The sequence below is a fragment of the Hylobates moloch genome, unplaced genomic scaffold (genome assembly GCF_009828535.3).
Source record: "Hylobates moloch isolate HMO894 unplaced genomic scaffold, HMol_V3 SCAFFOLD_3, whole genome shotgun sequence".
NCBI lineage: Eukaryota > Metazoa > Chordata > Mammalia > Primates > Hylobatidae > Hylobates > Hylobates moloch.
Window position 1 is genome coordinate 54,910,182 of NW_026652278.1, and position 21,462 is coordinate 54,931,643.

Sequence of the window (21,462 nt, forward strand, 5' to 3'; positions counted from 1 at the left end):
AGAAATATAGATGTGCCATATCTATTTTTATGAAAATTTCTTATTATCCTCCCTTCTTCATATCTTATGATCTAATATGATACATTCCCTTATTTGGCATTCTTTTTAATAAAAATTCCAAATTAACTAAAATTTCCACTAAGCCCATTTATCCTAATGTTTACAGAAATGCAGCAAGAGAAAAGTGGTCTTAAAAATTAGCTGGGTGTGGTGGCATGCACCTGTGGTCCCAGCTACTTGGGAGGCTGAGGCAGGAAGATAGCTTGAGCCGAGGAGGTCAAGGCTACAGTGAGCCATGATTATGCCACTGTTCTCCACCCTGGGCAACAGATCAGGATGCTGTCTCAAAAAGAAAAAAAAAAAAAAGAAGAAGAAAGTGGTCTTTATTCAAAATGTTCTTGATCACTTACATTTAAGTTATATTGCGCTAGCTACTAAAGGAGACCAGAAGACACGTAAGGTATGGCCCCTGACCTCAGGAACTCTTTTAACTCGCTTAGGAAGGTAAGATATGTGTACGTGGGAAGGTGTGTCCACGTGGAAAGGTATGTGCAAAAGAGTATGTACACGATTGGGTGACAAACAAGTGGGTGGATATTAAATGTTTAGGAGTCAAAGGAAATGAAAGCACTCAAGGTGGGAGCAGGAGTGGAAGGGCCTCATAAAGTAGGTTAGTTGTAAAGAACAATGAAGAGATTCATAGAAGGGCGGACAAGGCAAGAGGAACAACATGAACATACATGTGTAATCAGGATAGGCCTGATAGGTTGGTGGAGTTGGAGAGGGCAGTTCTTACAGGGCTCACAGAGCAAAACAAGATTAGAAAAATAGTACTCTCCATGTAAATTCAAGAAGAATGTGTTTCAAGAAGTCTGTGTTTATAACCACAAGAAATAATTGTTTCTACATATTTTAGAATAAATCATTTATATTATCTAAGTGGTGGAATTTTTTTTCCAAAAAAAGAAAAAAAAGGCCAGGTGGGGTGGCTCACACCTGTAATCTCAGCACTCTGGGAGGCCGAAGTGGGTGGATCACCTGAGGTCAGGAGTTCAAGACCAGCCTGGCCAACATGGCAAAACCCCGTCTCTACTAAAAAATACAAAAATTATCTGGGCATGGTGGCACACACCTGTAATCCCAGCTACTCGGGAGGTTGAGGCTGGAGAATCGCTTGAACCCGGGAGGCAGAGGTTGCAGTGAGCTGAGATCACGCCACTGCACTCCAGCCTAGGCGACAGAGCAAGACTCCATCTCTAAACAAATAAGTAAGTAAATAAATGAAACAAGATCTGTAAGTATCAGAAGGCACTATGTTATTTAGACTTACGATCTATGTATATATTCAACGTTTTGGAGTCTTATTCATACAACTGTATGAAAATGTGTTTCTAGGAAATACAGATATTGTACTATATTCTAGTAAACTATTTGAGAATTTGGAATCTCCTTTAACCAGAGTGTTAACAAACCAGGACTCTGAGTGACCAGACACCTTATAAAACTCAAAATTAGAAACCATTTTGAGAGATCATTTGAAGAACAGTAATTTAGGGGCAGTTTTGTTATACTACAGGGTTAAAAGAAGTTTCACAGAATTAATTTGAATTTGAACTTGAACTTGTAAGCATCTTTCTTAACTTTAACTTAAAAAAATTAAATACAGTACATGTATTATGAACTTCCCTTGGAGGAGAGAGAAAAGCATGAAATAATATTAACCATAAGAAGATAACACTATTCAACAAAATTAGATTATCATTAGTAGAAAGGATAGTATATCTCCTAAGGCCAGAACCTGTTTTGTTTAAGGGGAAAGGAGAGTTGGCAAGTTCTAATCACTTCCTTCGGGAAACGAAAAAGACTATTGATGAAAGACTACATTTCATTCACAATAAAGCTTTAAGTTCCAATGCCTTCGATTATGTTTAGTTCTGCTCAAATAATGCCAATCCTTTGTTTCTTCAACTCTTTACATTGGCTGAAAATTTCTGCTCTGGATATAGGCTGTCAGAACTGCAGGTGTGACATTTAAGAACACTGAGTATTTCTATCCCTGAAATGTATACATATGCACTATACTAATTTTTGCCAAATACAAAGTGATTTACAAGTATTTAATCTTATTTCCAGTTGACAGTTTCCTGTTGCCTTTGCTCCCTTCCCCCAAATTATCTTTCCCTAATAACCCCCATTTGAGCGTTGTCTATAAATATCTCCTTAAAGATTCATAGACTTTTCACTTGAAATATAAAAGGAGGTCAACAGTAGCACATTTTTATTTGAATCTCAATCACTACCAGATTGTCTGGTGCTGAAGCACTTTATTTTAAGAGCCTAGAATCCTGTGACTTTATCTTGGGAACAATCAGAAAACCTGATTCCAGGTTGATTTTGCCTTGATCTAGTTATCTGTGAGGTGAGTCAAAAGTCTAAATCATGCTGGGTTCCATGACCTTCCTACAGTTACATTTATGACACTGTAAGGCTATAAACCGTAGGCGAGGAGGTGGACTGAAACCCTCACACGCTGCTGGTGCAGATGAAAAGGCTGAAGCCACTTTGGAAAAAAGTTTGAGGGGTGGAAATGGGGAATGACTGTTAAAGGGCTTCTTTGTGGGATGATGAAAACATTTTAAAATGAGATTGTGGTGCAGGTAGCACAACTCTATGCACATGCTAAAAATCACTGAGCTGCACACATTAAATGGATCAATTTTATCATGTATGAGTTATACCTCAATAAAGCTGTTAAAATAAAACACTTCAAAAGCTACTGAAAATTATGTTTTAGCTCTGACTCCAGTGTAGGTAACAAGTTTTATAAACTAAAAAGCAAACCTGTTCAGCCAGAAGCAGTTGTAATACTGATATCACTCTTTCCCTCAAACAATGACTTTTATCCCTCCAAACATGTATCATTTATTCTATACCACCTCAGTTTGGGTGAAGGAATCCTGGGAATTGAGAAATAATTAATCAATACCTAAAAACAACAAAAAAAATGTAGGTAAACAAGTCAATTCTTTGGGTGTTTTAATGAAATGTAAGCAAAAATGTAGATAATTTTTTGGGAATTCTAAAACAATAGGTAAACAAATATATTTAATACAAACTGAAGCTCTCAATTCAAATACAAATTAATTACATTTCATGAGAGGCATAACACAAGTGATCATATCTCTAGTTCTTGAGTCTGCCTTCTCCATACCACATGTAATATTCTACTTTTACTTTTGCTTTCCCATTTCTTAAGCAATTTCATTTTATACTGTTCAAGGGGTAAAAAGTGCATCTGCAGTCATCAGCTGCAACAGTGTCAACACACTTATAACTGATTTTTATAACAATTTTTAAGTAGGATAGAATTTTAAAATAAGTCTCCTCTGGGTCAAAGACCTAAACTGTCAAGTAAATCGACTCTCTTTGTTGATTTATATACTAGCAAATGCCACCACGTTAACACTAACGTAAGTCCTTTAAAAGTTGTAGTCACTAGATCAATTTTGTCACTTTCCAATGACATTTTAAAATGTCAGTGTATCATTTCTCTTCTAAAGTCAAATAAATATAGTTATATATCAACATCAATTTTTACGGAAAAGAAAAAGAATCCAACCTGTTGTGCTTCTAAAGTATTAAAACTCTTTGTAAAATCGTATTGAGTCATCCTCATTCTGTATGTATGTATATATATATACACACACACACACACACACACACACACACAAAATTCTATAAGAATTTCCTACAGTTTGAAATAGGTATTCAAGGGCGTGAACTCCAAATAATAATTTTATTTATTTATTTATTTATTTATTTATTTATTTATTTATTGAGACACAGTCTCACTCTTTCGCCCAGACTGGAGTGCAGTGGTGCGATCTCGGCTCACAGTAAGCTCCACCTCCCCAGTTCATGCCATTCTCCTGCCTCAGCCTCCCAAGTAGCTGGGACTACAGGCGCCCGCCACCACACCTGGGTAATTTTTTTTTGCATTTTTAGTAGAGATGGAGTTTCACCATGTTAATCAGGATGGTCTCAATCTCCTGACCTCATGATCCGCCTGCCTCGGCCTCCCAAATGCTGGGATTACAGGCGTGAGCCACCACGCCCGGCCTCCAAATAATAATTTTAGTACAACTGTAAATCCAGTTGTGGTGGTCTTGATCAGATTGTCTCAGAAATCAAGATGGGATTAAGCTACTTTCATGTTTCTGACTACTAGCATGCTAAATATTGAAGGTAAGAAAACAAAAAAGAGGGTATGAAAATCAAGGTTTTGATTAAATATCTACATCTTAAAAATGAATGCTATTAGCCAAACAGTGATGAATATATATAGAAAATAGTCTATATATTAAGATAGACTATAGATAGAATACATTAAATATCCTAAATATTCATCCAGGTGCAGTGGCTCATGCTTGTAATTCCAGCACTTTGGGAGGCCAAGGTGGGTGGATCACTTGAGGCCAGGAGTTTAAGACCAGCCTGGCCAACATGGTGAAACCCTATCTCTACTAAAAATACAAAAATTAGCCAGCTGTGATGGTGGATGCCTGTAATCCCAGCTACTCGGGGGCTGAGACAGGAGAATCACTTAAACCCAGGAGGTGGAGGTTGCAGTGACCTGAGATCGTGCCACTGCATTCCAACCTGGGTGACAGAGCGAGACTCCATCTCAAATATATATATATATACACACACACACACACACACACATATATACACTTATATATATATACACATATATACATATATATACACTAAATTTTTTTATATTTATATTATATATTATATATATTTTTAAAATATATTATATAAATATAAATATAAATATATTTTAAATATAGTATATATTTTATATATATACACTAGATATTTTATATATTATATGTGATGAAAACTGATAAACATATATAGATAATGGATCCAAATGCCCATCAACTGATGAATGGATAAAGTATGATATATATCTACACAATGGACTATTATTCAGCAATAAAAAGGGATGAAATGCTTATACATGCAACAACATGTATAACCTTAAAAACCCTAAGCTAAGTGAGAAAACATAATTGAAAGAGACCACATATGGTATGATTCCACTTATGTGAAATGTCCAGAACAGGCACATCTGTAGAAACAGGAAGTTGATTAGTGGCTGCCTAGAGCCGGGAGGTTTTGGGGTAGGGAGAAATGCTAATGCATATGAGGTTTCTTTCGGGGGTGATGAAAATGTTCTAAAATTGATGGTAGTGATGGTTGTACTATTCTGAATATACTAAAGCCATCAAGGGAGCTATATACTTTAAATAAGTGAATTATAAGTAATTTGTAATTTAGTAAATGTTACCAAAAAAATTAATGTAAACCCTTTGTGAATTCGAATTTGTCAAAACTCATCATACTGTATGCTTATAATTGTTGAATTTTACTGGATATAAGTTATAATGCAACAAATTTACTTTTTAAAAGATGAACGCTATAAACACACAGTTACAATGACCAAATATATGGCCTGACTTAGAGATAAAATTAGCAACAGCTGCATGAGACTTTTCATAAATATGAGCCCCCCCACCGGGTCAATGGCCCTCCTCGCTGTCCACATCCACTCTCCCCACCTATACCTACACCCAAATTTTTAACCTAGTAACAGGTTCGTATGAGGGAAATAAAATCAGGAAATTATGTATTGCTTATTTCATTGGTATTATGGCTCCTCAAACAAAGGAGCAACAGAGCAAAGCTTCTCCTCAGGTGCAGGAATGCCTAAATATCCTGAAAGAGGAATCTGAACAATGAGAAAAAAACATAAATTCAGGGTTTCTGAGGTCAACATCAGTGTCCTTGGGCTGCTTTAGGTACATATGGAGGAAGGAGATAACAGAAAACTATTTTAAGCAAGTTAACAATTTTTTCAATTACTTCCTAGCTTTCCTTTATTCTCAGTTTTACCATGAAGATGGGGTAGACAGGAAGAAGGCACATTTTTCTAGCATCTGGTTCCAGAACGATAGAAACTGAGTAATGGTTAAGATCAGAGGCTTCTTAAATCAAGTTTGTATCTAAGTTCTGGTCCAGTCTGTGCTACTTAGCATGGGATTTTAAGCCAATTGCTTGTTGGCTTTGAGCCTCAGTTTTCTCATTTGTAAAATAGGATAAGAGTGGGTTGCAAATTCAAAGCTCACTGCTGGGCATACAGTTAAAAAAAAAAAAAAAAGCTCAATAAATATTAGCTATTACTTTCACAACCTTAGGGTTTTTTTTCTGGTATTGAAGAATCTGGAACTTAAGGGATTTCTGGTAATTTCATAGCCATTGTCTAAAGAGTAGTTACTGGTTACCCCAGAGTTCTAGAACAACAACTGGTTACTGGATCATTTAGAAATCTAGGGCTTTGGAAACTTTTAAATCTTTAGTTATTTCTTGATACTTAGAACACTTAAACAAAACTTTACAAAACAAAAGAGCAGAATAATTAGATCCTTTCAGGAGAATATGACTTTTTTTTCCTAAGCACACTGAACCATAGAGGAAGACCAAAGGAATGTACAGTTGCCTGCTCCTTCTTGACTTGCTGTATTTGACTCTGTCCCCACTGGTGGTGGCAATGCTATTAACCCCACACTTTGACGTGGCAAATCCCCAGAATCTGTTGGCTGGTCTCTGGCTAGAGAATGAGCACAGTTTCACCCTTACGGCTCCGGAAAAAGCAAGAACACACCACTGCCAGCCAGAAGAGAGAAAAGTCTTGTTCTGTCTCTTTCCCATTGTCCCAAATAGCCAAGCACAGGTTCAACCACCCCAAATGCCACCCTTCTGCTGTGCAGCAGCCAAGGAAAAGACCCGGGAGGAGCAGCTCCAAGAATCTCTGGGCAGTCAGTGCCCAGATACTTGCCGCAATTCTTTGTGTCCAAGCCACACTCAGCTGACAAAAGCCAATGCTTCGTCTCTTTTTTTTTTTTTTTTTCTTTTTTTTGAGACAGAGTTTCCCTCTTGTCACCCAGGCTGGAGGGCAATGGAGGAATCTTGGCTCACTGCAACCTCCAACTCCCAGGTTCAGGCGATTATCCTGTCTCAGCCTCTCAAGTAGCTGGGATTACAGGCATCCGCCACCACGCCCGGCTCATTTTTTTTTGTATTTTTAGTAGAGATGGGGTTTCACCATGTTAGCCAGGCTTGTCTCGAACTTCTGACCTCAGTTGATCTGCCTGCCTCAGCCTCCCAAAGTGCTGGGATTACAACACTTTGTCTCTTAAGCACTGCACAGTCGAGTTTATCTTTGCATTTCTCATGCCCCAGTGTTCTGCTCTTTCCCCAGTTCTGCTTTATCCGCAATCCCCAACAGAACAGGCATGGGGCTGGCAGGAAAACCCCTGAGAAGATTCTAACAAAGACAATGGTGTGAATGATGATAATCATAAGGCTGTCAGGATAATGACTGTCACCTATTAATTTGCTCAAATTAACAAAACAACCTCTCAGTGTGGGAAAGGTAGCAGGAGAGAGGCTGTGATCATTTGGTAAAGGTTATTACGTGGTTCACAAGAATGGCTGGTTGAATTTCCACTTCTCTGTGTTTTCAATAACTACGGTCTCATACAAGTACACACACAGATACTTACATCTATGAGTACACGAGAACGTCTATTCTAGAAAATTTCTCATAAATTTCGCATAAGGAATAAGCACACTGGCTGGTGTCCTGGATAACCTGAGTGTACATCGCAGCTCTGGTACCAGCCAAGAGTGTGACCTTCAGCAAGTTACTTAAATAGCTCTGTGCCTCTTTTTCTTCATCTGAAAAGTGAGGGGAATGACAGTATTTACCTCATCAGATTGTGGTAATAATTATATGAGTTAATTTCTGTAAAGCACTTAGCCCAGTGCCTGGCACATAGTAATCTCAATATGAAGTATCACTGTTTTTGTTTTTTAAATCCCTTTAGACGTAACTGGTAGCCACAAAAAGTTATTTTTTATCCTCATATAGCTCCCCCCAAAATCTTTAAGGCACTTTCCCTATAAAGACCTCTGGCCAGAACATCCTCGACTCTCCTCCTTCCCTGCCACAATAGGACATCTTCTGTCAGATACTTGGTTCTAGGTTTTCATTATTTCAGATTCAGCTGCACTGAAAACACACACACACACACACACACACACACACACACACATTAGTACCACATCTCTCCCCCCACCCAAAAATAATAACAGGATATGGTAATGGCATTTTTCAACATCTCTTAGAATAATTTCCTGATGGAAAGAAAAGTCAGCAAATAAGAAGAAAGTCTCAGTGAGGAAAGACCAGAATGACAATCATAGGCTGCTCTTAGAGCATTGAAAAGCCCCCAGGTCACTGACAGCCAAAAAAAGACAAAATCAAGAGGCACTGAAGTCCAAACAAGGTTTGCTTTTGTTTCCTTTCTTTCCTTCTTTCCTTTTCTCCTCAAATCAGGAAACCACATAGCTGGCTACCACTCCCTTTCCAGATGTTGCAGTACAGTTATTAGGGTACCTGTTGGTAGAATGAAAGCTGACAAATGCTGACTTTGTCTCTTAAGCACTGCACAGTCAAGTTCTTCTTTGCATTCTTCATACCCCAGTTTGCTGCTCTTTCCCCCGTTCAGAGACCCCTTCCTTATCCCCAAGACTCCTAGGATCTCCCTTTCAAAACCAGTTTGCAAAAAAAGGTGGTAATTCAATGTGCATCAAAAAGCAAATGAAGAACTCCATTTTAAGTTTGTATTTCACATGAGCATGTTTCTAGTGACCATCCAAGCATAAGCTAAAACCTACAGGGGATTTCAAGCCTGGCCATGAAGCACAGGCATGGAGCTTCGCATAAAGTAACTAGTAAGTGTTCGATCTTGTTACTGTAGTTGCATCTTTCAAAGGTTTTCTTAGAAAAACATGAAAGGGTACTCTCACTACCTCTGCTTCCTCACCTTCTCATCATTCCTCTACTCAGTGATTTCTGGCTTCTGATGCATCCAAACAAGAAAAAGTGTTTTCACTATGGCATTCCCTGCATCCTCACAGTTCATCAGCACAGCCTCCTCATTCTTGACACTGTTTACTTCTCTGTTTTTACGAACCACTGCCCCCTTGGCTTTCGTTAGCCCACTCCCACAAGACTCTCCCAGGCTCTCTCTAACGCCACCAAGTGATCACAGATACTCAAGCAAGAAGTCTGAAGTCTCCATCCCCAGCCCTGACCTCTCTTCAGAACTCCAGATCCACATTTCTAAAGAATTTTTCACCATTTTCCATGTCAAGATCTCAACTGGATGTACCCAGGCCCCTCAAACTCAATTCTTAATTTCTCCCCCTGAATTTTATCTGGAAAACTGTCATGACCATACTTCCATTTGCCCAAGCACAAAGCCTCCACTTCATTGCATTCCAGCTCTTCCTTGAATCCCAGCTCCTCGTCTCCAGCATCCTAGGGTCCCCCAAAGAGTTCTGCAATCAGACTCTTCCTCTCCATCTTTTCTGCGAATGCCTGGACCATCACAACTGCCTACAGGTGGATCCCTCAGCTTACACTGTCTCCCTGCTACAGGGCATCTGCCGAGCTGCTGCCAGATCCATCTTCCTAAACCGTGGCTTTCTGGTCATCTCAATTCTGCTTCCAATTTTTCAAATCCTTCCATGGTTCCTCATTACCCACAGTTTACCCATTAGCACAGCACAAAGTTTTATTTCATTAATTACAAAAGGACACTAAGAAATCAATGACAATTGGCCGGGCGCGGTGGCTCACGCTTGTAATCCCAGCACTTTGGGAGGCCGAGGCGGGCGGATCACGAGGTCAGGAGATCGAGACCACGGTGAAACCCCGTCTCTACTAAAAATACAAAAAATTAGCCAGGCGTGGTGGCGGGCGCCTGTGGTCCCAGCTACCCGGAGAGGCTGAGGCAGGAGAATGGCGTGAACCCGGGAGGCGGAGCTTGCAGTGAGCCGAGACTGCGCCACTGCACTTCAGCCTGGGCGACAGAGCAAGACTCCGTCTCAAAAAAAAAAAAAAAGAAATCAATGACAATCATTCTTTCCCTCATGAAGCTTACAGTCATCCATCACTAAAACTATAATGTTATTCAAAAATTATAAACAAAAATGAAAGCATTGATTTTATAAAACCATGTTTTGTCCATATGACATCAGATATCCAGATCTTTAAATAACTAGCCAGTTACCTGATTCTTTCTTCTAAAAGTCTGTAATGCTAGGATGTCCCACAAATCTGTGCCCCTCAACCCACAGCTCGTGACTCAGCATTTTAGCTATGCTCCCTCCCTTGTCCAAGCTTTGACTCTTCAGTTCCTGTTAGTAGCTGGAGGCAGCTGGAATGCCTTTCTCCAATTCCTACTCTTCCTTCAAGACTGAGCCCAAATGTTTCTCTCATCTTGATGCCATCTGTGAAACTCTACATCAGTCATTCCTCCTCCAAGGTGTCACATCAATTTAAGCATCTCTGCCATAACATTTATTACAATAGATTATTTGTTAAGGGACCAGTCCACAAGTCTATCCCATATGCCTAGCACTAAGAATTATGATTGGCACATAGGGAAAGCTCAACAAATCTGTATGAAATGAGTGAATGAATGCATTGAAATCCTACTTACCTAAAATCTCCTATATATTCAAATGATTAATCAAATATATTTCATTCAACAAAATGAATTGAGTGCATTTAGAAGGCATTTTGGGGTGAAGGAGATGTGGCCCCTTCCTCTCTGGAGCTTAGAGTCTGTCTCCACCATTGAATCTGAAAAGCTAGCCAAATACGTAAGTAAAAAAATTAAAATCCAAATCTTTTACCAATATAACATCAGATGACATGGCTGTAATGATCAAATAATTACCTGATTCTTTCCGATTCAGTTTTAAATGTTAAACATTCAGTGATGGTTAACATATTCTCTGATGTGAAAGGGTGGGGGCTGACTCATTACTGGGGCTAGGACAAGGGCAAATCATGGCTCAGAACTGTCATTCAGAGCCTCTTGTTTGTCCTCTGTAGTCAGCTCAGTCACAGTAAGGTATGTGGTTTCTCTGAACATGTCATTCTTGTTTTATATACTCAGATGCTTCCTTCTCATTGTCAACATCTGCTCTGAACTTTAAGTTAAAGTCAGGCCCACTTGTTTGTAGAATAGCTCATTGACATAAAGCAAATAACACATCCCAGCCAGTCAAATCCAAGAAACTCAGCTTTAAAAACACACTTGTATTAAAGAATTTCACTGCAAATCCATTCATTATGTTTACCTTTTTATTTTTTGGATCCATATAAATAGCTTTTTAAAAAAATCGAAATTGCCATATTAACTTCTAAAAGTCAAACCGTTAATTTATCCATCTAGTTGAAATTCAAGAACATCCCCAGATAGCTCTGTTAAGGAAGAGGGACAGAATACGTGGTGAAATATTGCCAGGTTAAAGACAATGAAGATTTCTCTGTCTGAACACCGTCAGCCAAGCCTATAAATACCCCTCATCCAAGTGGAAACCAAAATTGATTCTTTCACATTGAGATGGAAAGGCAGAACAGGAAGTAAAATATTTAGAGGAGCAGTTCTGAATCTTGGAACTAAATCACACTAATTGTTCCTGAAAGGGACAATAAATACAGGTAATTAACTTCTGGAGCCTCTGATTTTTTGAGACAGGTCCTTGCTGTGTTGCCAGGCTGGGGTGCAGTGGTGCAATCACAGCTCATCACTGCAGCCTTGACCTCCCAAGCTCAAATGATCCTGCTACCTCAGCTTCCCAAATAGCTAGGACTACAGGCAGGTGCCACTATGACCGCTAATTTTTCATTTTTTGTAGAGACGAAGTCTCACTGTGATACCCAAGCTGGTCTCAAACTGCTGGGCTGAAGCAGTTCTCCTACCATGGCCTCCCGTGGTATGAGGCCTCTGAATTTTATCAATAGTGCGGCTATGAAAAAGGATATTTTTTAACCTTCAAGGCCTCGTAGATTTTTCACAGTATAGCATTTGCCGAAGAGCTCCTCCAAAGCTGTCATAATTTGGATACAGGGAGTACTACCACATGTTTTAGCAAAAGGGGAAGAAATTGGTTATATAGGATCACAAAAGTCTGAAGTCAGAAGGAATTTTGGAAACTTTGGCACCACTCAGGCCAAATCTGCTCTCTTCATGTGTTTTGTTTGGCAGACTCAATGTTTTTGGTTTTGTTTTTAGTAAATTTGAATGAATTGCTGATTTTTTTTTCTTTTTTTTTGAGACGAAGTCTTGCTCTGTCGCCCATGCCGGAGTGCAGTGGTGAGATCTCGGTTCACTGCAAACTCTGCCTCCCAGGTTCACGCCATTCTCCTGCCCCAGCCTCCTGAGTAGCTGGGACTACAGGTGCCCGCCACCATGCCTGGCTAATTCTTTTGGTATTTTTTTAGTAGAGACGGGGTTTCACCCTGTTAGCCAGGATGGTCTCAATATCCTGACCTCGTGATCTGCCCGCCTCTGCCTCCCAAAGTGCTGGGATTACAGGCGTGAGCCACCACACCCGGCCAAATTGCTGATGTTTTAACACTAGAAGATTTCACATAAAAATCTGAACTTCAGGATTCTCTCAAAACATTGAAAGTTCTGATAACACTGGGCCCTCATTCTTACGTAACGATTAACTGGAACTGAGTAAGTCTGGCTCTTACTGGATGAGGCATTTTCTTTCCAGGTCCTTCTACTCCCTAATATCTCCCTGACACAGGACTAATGTTGCCTTGCATTTAGTTTCACCTGCGCTATCCCCCATACCTCCACACACCTACTACCCAACCACTGACCCCAGTCTTCTTTGCTCATTCATGATGCCTGTCTCATCTGGGTAAACCTTGTGAAGATTGTGATTGCCACCACTGATCTTATTCAATCCCTCAATCTACCCATGAGGAAACTGAAGTTGAGAGACGTCATGCTAAAGGAGAGAACAGTTTCAGGATCCTTTACTCACCAATCCATTGAAGAGTCATCTATTTCTAAGTCCTACTCTCAAACTCAAAAGTGAAAATAGGGATCTGTAAACCACTCAGAGTCTGAGAAAAGATGGAAAGGTCCAAATATTTAACAAAGTAAATACAAAAATAAAGATGTAACAGTTAAATTTAGGGAGAGTGAGGGCCAGACACTGAGATACATTGGTATCATCATCTCCCTGTGTCCCACACTGTTACCAGGGTCACTGGACTGCCAGGCTCTCATTTCAGCTTCTGTCTACTCCACACAACCCTCTCCTGCAGAGCTTGGCCTGAGAATAGTGTTCTGGTGAAGAAATCTATGATAATAACAACACTGACGTGTTCTTTCAGTTAGCAAATGTTTTGCACAATTTATACGTGATCATACGATGTTTGATCTGTTGTCTAAATACATACTTTAGTATGTCATGTACAAAGTAGTATGTTTACTGTATTACCTTCATAATAAAAAAATCAAGACACACAGAAAAATATATGGGATGCTGAAATGCAAAAAGATCTGGTGATTTGGGGAGTTTATTGGGAATCATGAGAATATTGGTAATCAACATGCTTCCGGAGGCCTGGTCTTCACATTTTGTGTCATCGCTGTTGCTAACATTTTTTTTCATCCCACATCCTGTCTCTTCTCAGAGTTTAAGAGTTTCTTTTGGGTGGGTCATAAAAGTACAAGATCCCATGAGTAGTTTAAAAGTGTATTAAAACATTAAAATATGTCCCGTCACTGAACGTGTAAGGTAAAATTAATCCAAATGATGAAAATGAAGATGCAAAGAAAAAAAAAGCAGAGAAACAGTCCTGCTACAGGAATCAGGCCCAGTTTCTATCTAATATTAATAATAATTATCATACACTATGCCCCTGTTACATAATAGTACAATAGTTCAAAGGACAGGCTCTGGGCGTAGACTCCCTGGTCCATTTACTTAGTTGTGTGACATTGTAAAAATTCTCAGTCTAAGATCAAAATAATGCCTCCCTAGATAACATAAGGCTATGTGGCTCCCTTGACATAACATGTTTAATAAACATTAATTATTATTATTAATGATTGCAACAGAGAATAGAAAATGACTATACACTGGCCGGGCACGGTGGCTCACGCTTGTAATCCCAGCACTTTGGGAGGCCGAGGTGGGCGGATCACGAGGTCAGGAGATCGAGACCACGGTGAAACCCTGTCTCTACTAAAAATATAAAAAAATCAGCCGGGCGTGGTGGCGGGCGCCTGTAGTCCCAGCTACTCAGGCTAAGGCAGGAGAATGGCGTGAACCCGGGAGGCGGAGCTTGCAGTGAGCCGAGATCGCGCCACTGCACTCCAGCCTGGGTGACAGAGCGAGACTCCGTCTCACAAAAAAAAAAAAAAAAAAAAGAAAATGACTATACACTGCATATTGCCCCAGGAAAGTGGAAGTGTTTTTCTATCTGAAGTTTTAATCAAGCTAAGAGCTATTAATGTCATAGGAATGCAGGTTTGGGGGTAAAACACTGTTGGATTTAGATAAAGCATTGAAGGATATTAGGAATACATTATTCTTTTATTAATTGAAAGAAACTGATAGGAAGTAAATATTGAGATTTTAATCAACTACTTATTTTAGAAGGAAACTCATAAAACTGAAATTTAAGGCAAAAAGTACAGTTAAGGATGTTGATACTGTTTATGTAAATATACCAATAATGTTCAATCACATTTTAATTTCTTAGCATGACATGTCATAGTCTCCATAATCTAGCCCCATCCCACCTCCCAGCCTTATCTGTCTTAAATTCCAGGCTTCAGCTACTCCCAACTGCTTTGCTTCCTATAAACACACTAGACTTCCTTATCTCTGTGCTATTCTCTTGTTCCAGCAGGCCTCTTTTCCATCAAGGAAATCCTCTTCCTAAATTGCTACACCCACCCCACAACTTTTCTTCATACTTAGCCTTGAATGAACCTCTCCTTTTCTTTGTCATTTAGTAGCACACTACTGATGTTGCTACCCTATGAATCCATTTATACTATCTTGTAATACAGATATTTGTAAGTCTATTTTTCTCACTAAACATTTGGAGGCAGGGACCATGTGTTCTTTTTTTGGAAATTGGTTTTTTGTTATAGTTCAATCTCATCATCCATAAGGGTTACTTTGGTGTCTGCCAAGAACCTCCCAAAGAAAAGGCTGAGTAGCTCAAAATATATACATTTTTGCAATCATTAATTAAAATCGAAGTCATTAAGTGATACTATCTTGGAAAGCCATGATGGAAAACAATATGGCGGCTCCACAGAAAAATAAAAAATAGAACTACCATATGATCCAGCAATCTCACTATATACCCAAAGGAAAGGAAAGCATTATATTGAAGAGATAGCTGCACTTCCATGTTCCTTGCAGCATTATTCACTATAGCCAAGATACAGAATCAACCTAAATGTCTATGAGTGGATGAATGGATAAAGAAATGTGATACACACACACACACACACACATACAATAGGAGACTAATTCAGACTTGAAAAAGAAGGAAATCAGTAAGGCATGGTGGCTCACACCTGTAATCCCAGCACTTTGGGAGGCCGAGGCAGGTGGATCACCTGAGGTCAGGAGCTCGAGACCAGCCTGGCCAACATGGTGAAACTCCATCTCTACTAAAAATACAAAAAATTAGCCAGGCATGGTGGCATGCACCTGTAATGCCAGCTACTCGGGAGGCTGAGGCAGAAGAACTGCTTGAACCCAGGAGGCAGAGGTTGCAGTAAGCCAAGATTGTGCCACTGCACTCCAGCCTGGGTGACAACAGCAAAACTCTGTCTCAAAAAAAAGAGTGAAACTCCGTCTCAAAAAAAGAAAAAAAAAAAAGGAAATCAGCCAGGCACAGTGGCTCATGCCTGTAATCCAGCTTGGGAACCATGGCGAAACCCCATCTCTACAAAAAACACAGAAATTAGCTGGGCGTGGTGGCACACGCTTGTAGTCCCAGCTACTTGGGAGCCTGGTGAGAGGATCACCTGAGCCTGGTGAAGTCGAGGCTGCAGTGAGAAGAGAGGAAGAGAGAGAAGAAAAGAGGGAAGGAAAAGAGGGGAGGGGAGGGAAGGGAAAGGAAGGGAAGGGAAGGGAAGGGAAGGGAGACTTGAATCTAAAATGGCTGAACTCAGAGAAGAGAGTAGAACCCTGGTTACCAGTAGTTAGGGTTGGGGTGAAGAGATGTTTATCAAAGGATACAAAATTTCAGTTAGATAGGAGCAATAAGTTTAAGAGATCTGTTGTGCAACATAGTGACTATAGTCACTATAGTCACAATTTTGAAAATTGTTAAGATGGTAGATTTGAAGTGTTCTCACCACACCAAAAAAAAAAAAAGGATAAAAATATGACGTAATACATAGGTTAATTATGTTGGTTGGGCCATCCTACAATGTATTACTATTTCAAAATATCGTGTTGTGTGCATCATAAATATATACAATTTTTATTACCTAATTAATTAGGGGTTTGAAAGATTGGGGCAAGGAAGCAAAACTTGAAAATGTGACCACATCTGTGTAGTTGTCATCCTCTAGCTTGAGTTCCATGGCCAGATCCACCCCAGAGCACCATAATGTGTCCTGACACATTCAGACACCAACCAATTCACACCACCTTTTCAGACTCAAAGTCAGAAGCCAGAAAAGATTTCCTAATGTCTCGATCTACCTCCCCATATCTTTGGCTCCTCCCAATGCTCATCCTATGGATATGAAGGATACCTGTTATCCCACTCGCCTACACAAAAAATGGAAGAAACCAGTAAGGATCTTGTTAGAGGATCAGTGGTGCTGAAAGTCTGAGTTGCTGCAAAATTGCAGGTTAAATTATTTTATCTAATTGCTAGTTCCGAGGACTTTTTTTTGAGGGGGGGGGGGGAGAGCGGGACTGGTTTCTGGCAATGATATGGGTATTAACCATGTTTTCTGCATTTACATATTTATTATTAATTATTGCAACAGATAATAGAAAATGGCTTTACTCTGCATTTGGTCCAGGAAAGTGGAAGTGTTTTCCTATTAGAAGTTTTAAAAGACGCTATAATCATGCAACAAATAATCATCCTTTCTCTTCGGAATCTTCTCTAGCTTCCTTAGCCCTCTGCCTAAACCTGCCTGAAGAATTTCTCGAAGCTGAAGCCAACTCAAATATAAGAAACTGTTAGGGCATACCAATTTACAGAATGTGATGGAACAACGGAAAATCCTACTCTGGGTGCAGGGAATGGGAGAATCCACCTTCAATATGAACTATTATTCAGTTAATTCAAGATTTTTAAAAAACACATCAAAATTGTAGCCTAGAAAATTGATCAAAAATGTAGCCTAGAAAATTGATCAAAAATGTTATATCGAATAACTTACTATATAAGTAATATATTTAGTGTAAATCCTGACTAAACTTCTGGGATAGTTTGTGTTGGATAGGCTAGGCACCCAGAAAACAAGGTAAAGCATTGATTTGCTTTTGACGGCCAAGTTTGTTCGTGGTTATCAGCTCTCTGGAAAGCCTCTGGGCGCTGCTGAAGCCAGAGCAGGTTACCTAGGGAGAACCAAAGATGGGGCATTAAGCGCCAAGTCCTCCCAAGTTCTGGCTGAGGGTCCAGGTGGCCGCGGTGCCAGTGCCTCCAGCGGCGGTGGCGAAGGCTGGGCTCCCGCGCTCGCCCAGGGCTGCCGGGTGGTGCTGAACCTGGCGCCACCGTAAAGAATCCGCCGGCCCTGCGCGCTGCGCTCCACGTAGGTCAGGAGTACCCCCGGCGCCCCAATCCCAACCCTCCGGGGGCACCTGCTTGCTCGCGCTCCCGACCAAGGCAGTTGGAGGCCTTTCGGTCCTCTGGGAAATGGAGGCCCACCTGCATCACATGCACCTCTCCCTGCTCTTCCACCAGTAACCCTAGAAGCTCTCTCAGGAGTCCAGAGGCGGCTCTCTGGGGGGTCACCGTACCACCCCCAGGACCCCCTCCCTCTCTTTAAACTCGTGCAAAATGCCGCCTTCAGATTCCCGGGAAAACTTGCCCACTTTGTAGAAGCACCCCATCGAAAACGGGGCGGTGAGGGGCGGGCGCACCGTGGACACTCGAAGCCCCCGGCATACACCCCAGACAAAAGCCCGGTTCCATGCTGCTCCACCGCCCCCTCCTACTGCTCGGAGTCGGAGTTACTTCTTGTCTCTAGGACGCTGGGCAGCACTCTTGGAACCCTCCCCGCAAGCTCCAGCCCTTTACCTGAGTCCCGGCCTCGGCTGGGCCTCCGGTGCTCAGCACTCGGCGCAGTGCCCCAGGCGGCCGGGCTGGTGGTGTAGTGGGGATCGCGGCCGCCGCTCTCCCCTGCAGCTCCGGGCCAGCCGGGCGGCTATTTACCCGAGTCAGCTGCAGCCCCGGCCCCTGCCGGAGTATTAGGCAATCGGTCCCGCTACGCGCTGCCCCGGGAGCCGCCGCCCTCTGCCCCCACAGACCTGCAGCGGCGGCGGCCACATGGAGTTGGGGAGCCGGCCCCTTCTCTGGGCTCCACCTTCTGTTTCTCCTCCTCCTCCCCGGGGTTTTCCCTGTTGTCTTTTTCTCCCTTGTCTCTCTTTGCGGGGCACCCCGGCCAGTCTGAACCGGTTGTGACTGCGCGGGTGGTTGGGGGAAGGAGGAGGAGGAGGCGGAGGAGATGGAGGCGGAAAAGCGGGCGGTAGGGGCGCTGCGCCTGCTCCCGCTGCTCCCGGCCCGGCCAGGAATAGGGAGGGCGCAGCCCGAGCCGTGGCCCCGGCCCTACCAGGCCTGGAGCCACCAAAGCCACGAGAGAGGTGGGCGCCGTCGGCCAGGCGCCCTCTCGGTGCGCACACACGCGCATCCCCAGGCGCCGCTGTGCCCCCGCCGCCCACCACGTGCCCTGGCCGAGCCCGCCAAGGACCGTGCGCACTTTGGGGGAGCCGGGGTCTAGAAATGAATGCGAGTCGTCCTTGGTCTCCCTGGCTCCCGGGGCCGCTGGCGCCCTCCTGGCCGGAGCTGTATGCTTAGCTGGCAGTGGTCCCGGAGAAACGGGCACCAGAACTTTGTGGAGTCCGTGATCCTGGGAAGTGAGGAGTGAGGATGCCAAGTACAGTCCTTTGTGACAGCTCCGCGGGAGAGGAGGGCGTCCCGCGGTGCACACACACACACACACAGAGGCTGTTTCTAAGGACGTTCAGTCTGTCCCGCAGTTGAACTGCACTAACAATACTACCATTGGCAATACTATCTTTGGTAATGGGCTTGCGCGCAGAGATGGATGGCTGTTTTATCCCTCAGAGTCACTGCAGCAGCTGGGGGCTGTCCATAGGTACCAGTGGTTCGCCAGCCGTGGGAACCCTCCAAAGTGATATGCATTTTTTGTGTTCCCCAGTGTATGCATTTTTCTGGGAAGCCGCACCACACTTTCTACTTCTCAAAGGGGTCTGGGGCCATCAACCCCCTTGATGAGAACTCGCTTTATACACTGAAAGTGACTGGTCCTGGCCTAGATGAAGACTCTACACCTGACAAAGGGTTGGTTTCAGAAGTGCTGATCAAGCTGCTGAGCCTCCGGTTCCTTGTCTATGAAATTACAAGAATCTTGCCTGTATCATGGAGTCTGTGTGAGATGAGAGTTTAAAAAACCTGTGGAGCCTAGGCAACCATGTCATGTTTTCTTACAGCACACATGTGGTGGAGGTTCAGCCCTTTTGGCCCCCATCAGTCCTTTCTACTCAATTTACTGACTTTCAGGTTAGAGAGAAGAGAATGACCACTGCTAGTCAATAGTATTTTGTTTTGTTCTAAGAAGGAAAAAGAGAAGAGGGGGAAAGTAACAGTGAGAATGAGAGCAACGTGGTCCCAAGAATAAGTTCTGGAAGGAAAAATGGAGAAACTGTACTGTCAACACCATAAAAAACTTACTTCTAAAGAGGCGAGGGAACAAAATAGGGGATTCTTAGACTGTATTTTTTACCTGGTTTATGGTTACTCAAGTGCGTTCACTTTGTGGTAATGCGTTGACCTATACACTGATAATTTGTGTTCTTTTCTCTATGTTTCAATAAAATATATATTTTTTGAGATAGAGTCTTGCTCTGTTGCCCAGGCTGGAGTGCAGCGGCATGATCTCAGCTCATTGCAACCTCCACCTCCCAGGTTCAAGCAATTCTCCTGCCTCAGCCTCCTGAGTAGCTGGGATTACAGGCATGCAGCACTACACCTGGTTAATTTTTGTATTTTTAGGGGACACGGGGTTTCACCATGTTGGCCTGGTCTTGAACTCCCGACCTCAAGTGATCCACTGCCTTGGCCTCCAAAGTGCTGAGATTACAGGCGTGAGCCACCGCACCCAGCCAATGAAAGGTAATTTTAGAAAGTCTGTCTTCGATTCAAATACTTCCTAAGCACCAGAGCACGTTATCTTGATTGTTGCTCAAACCAATCAATGTATATGAACTTTTGTTTTGGGGACAAGGAAACTGTGCCTGGAAAATATTCTACATCCAGCAACTGGTTTCTGAAATTGACACATGCCTGTTATCACTTGCACCAAGTTTTCCCAGATTTCTTTTAGAAGAGTATATAGCCAGCACTTCTATTTCTACTCAGGCCAGCCCTTGACTATCAACTAAGAACCAAAAATGAGCTTGTGCTCACACACAGGCATGCTCCCAGCTTTAGAGAGAAAGACTGGTTCTCAGGGGTCATAAACTCAGATGGCTGCAGGGCCAGCCTTCTAATGTAATGAATGAAGTGGCTAGAAGGGAGCCTGGAGGAATCAGAGAGCTAGAATCTGGCCCTGGGGCAGTGGACACTTGGCTAAGGGGACTGCTGCCAGGCTGGAATGTGAAAATTGTCCCCATCATCTGCAGGAGAGCATTAAGACATGTAAAAGAACTCAGAAATCTAGTTGAGTCCTGACACTTTACTTCCAAATGGAATTTGACCGGGAGAAGCTCAAGATGTGCTCCAGATCACCCTGGGGGTGAGGCAGGAAGATAAGTCAGCAGAGACAAGGCTAAAACCACCTCTCTATGCTCCCACTTCACCCAGTAACAAAAAAAAGTGAGAATCAGATAAGTTAGATATTGCTGGCTTTACAGCTCCAGCATCTGCCCTTTGGGTCACTCTCCAGGCTCAGAAATAGTTTCAACAAGATGGAAAAAGGCAGGCTATTACATAAGCCAGATTTAAATGAACCCGGCTTTGGAAGAAAAGGAACCTGAGAAATGCTTTTAAAGAAAAGTTGATACAGAGGTGTCAACTAAATAAAAGAGTTCATTTTTTGCTTTGCATTGTTATTATTAAGCATTTATTAAGAACTTCATAATTTGTGAAATGTTCTAAGGTTTCCCTTTCTTAAGCTATTTGCCACCTTAGTCCTTTAGAGAATGAGATGGAGAAATTAACCTAAAATTGTTCTTTGGTCCTTATCCCAGCATGGAAGCCGAAACATG

The 21,462-nt window shown here is 42.1% G+C and overlaps 1 protein-coding gene across 3 annotated transcripts in view; it reads right to left on the bottom strand.

Annotated features, from left to right (window-relative positions):
• The window catches only part of SLC16A9 (solute carrier family 16 member 9), a 59,855-nt gene extending 41,219 nt beyond the window's left edge, over positions 1 to 18,636 (bottom strand). For 2 of the 3 annotated variants that reach the window (XM_032137904.2, XM_058436265.1), the window contains exon 1: positions 18,254 to 18,636. The gene's annotated coding sequence lies outside the window, so the exon portion shown is untranslated. The remainder of the gene's footprint in view (positions 1 to 18,253) is intronic. The other variant, XM_032137914.2, reaches the window with a different exon arrangement.
• Positions 18,637 to 21,462: the final 2,826 nt, after the last annotated feature.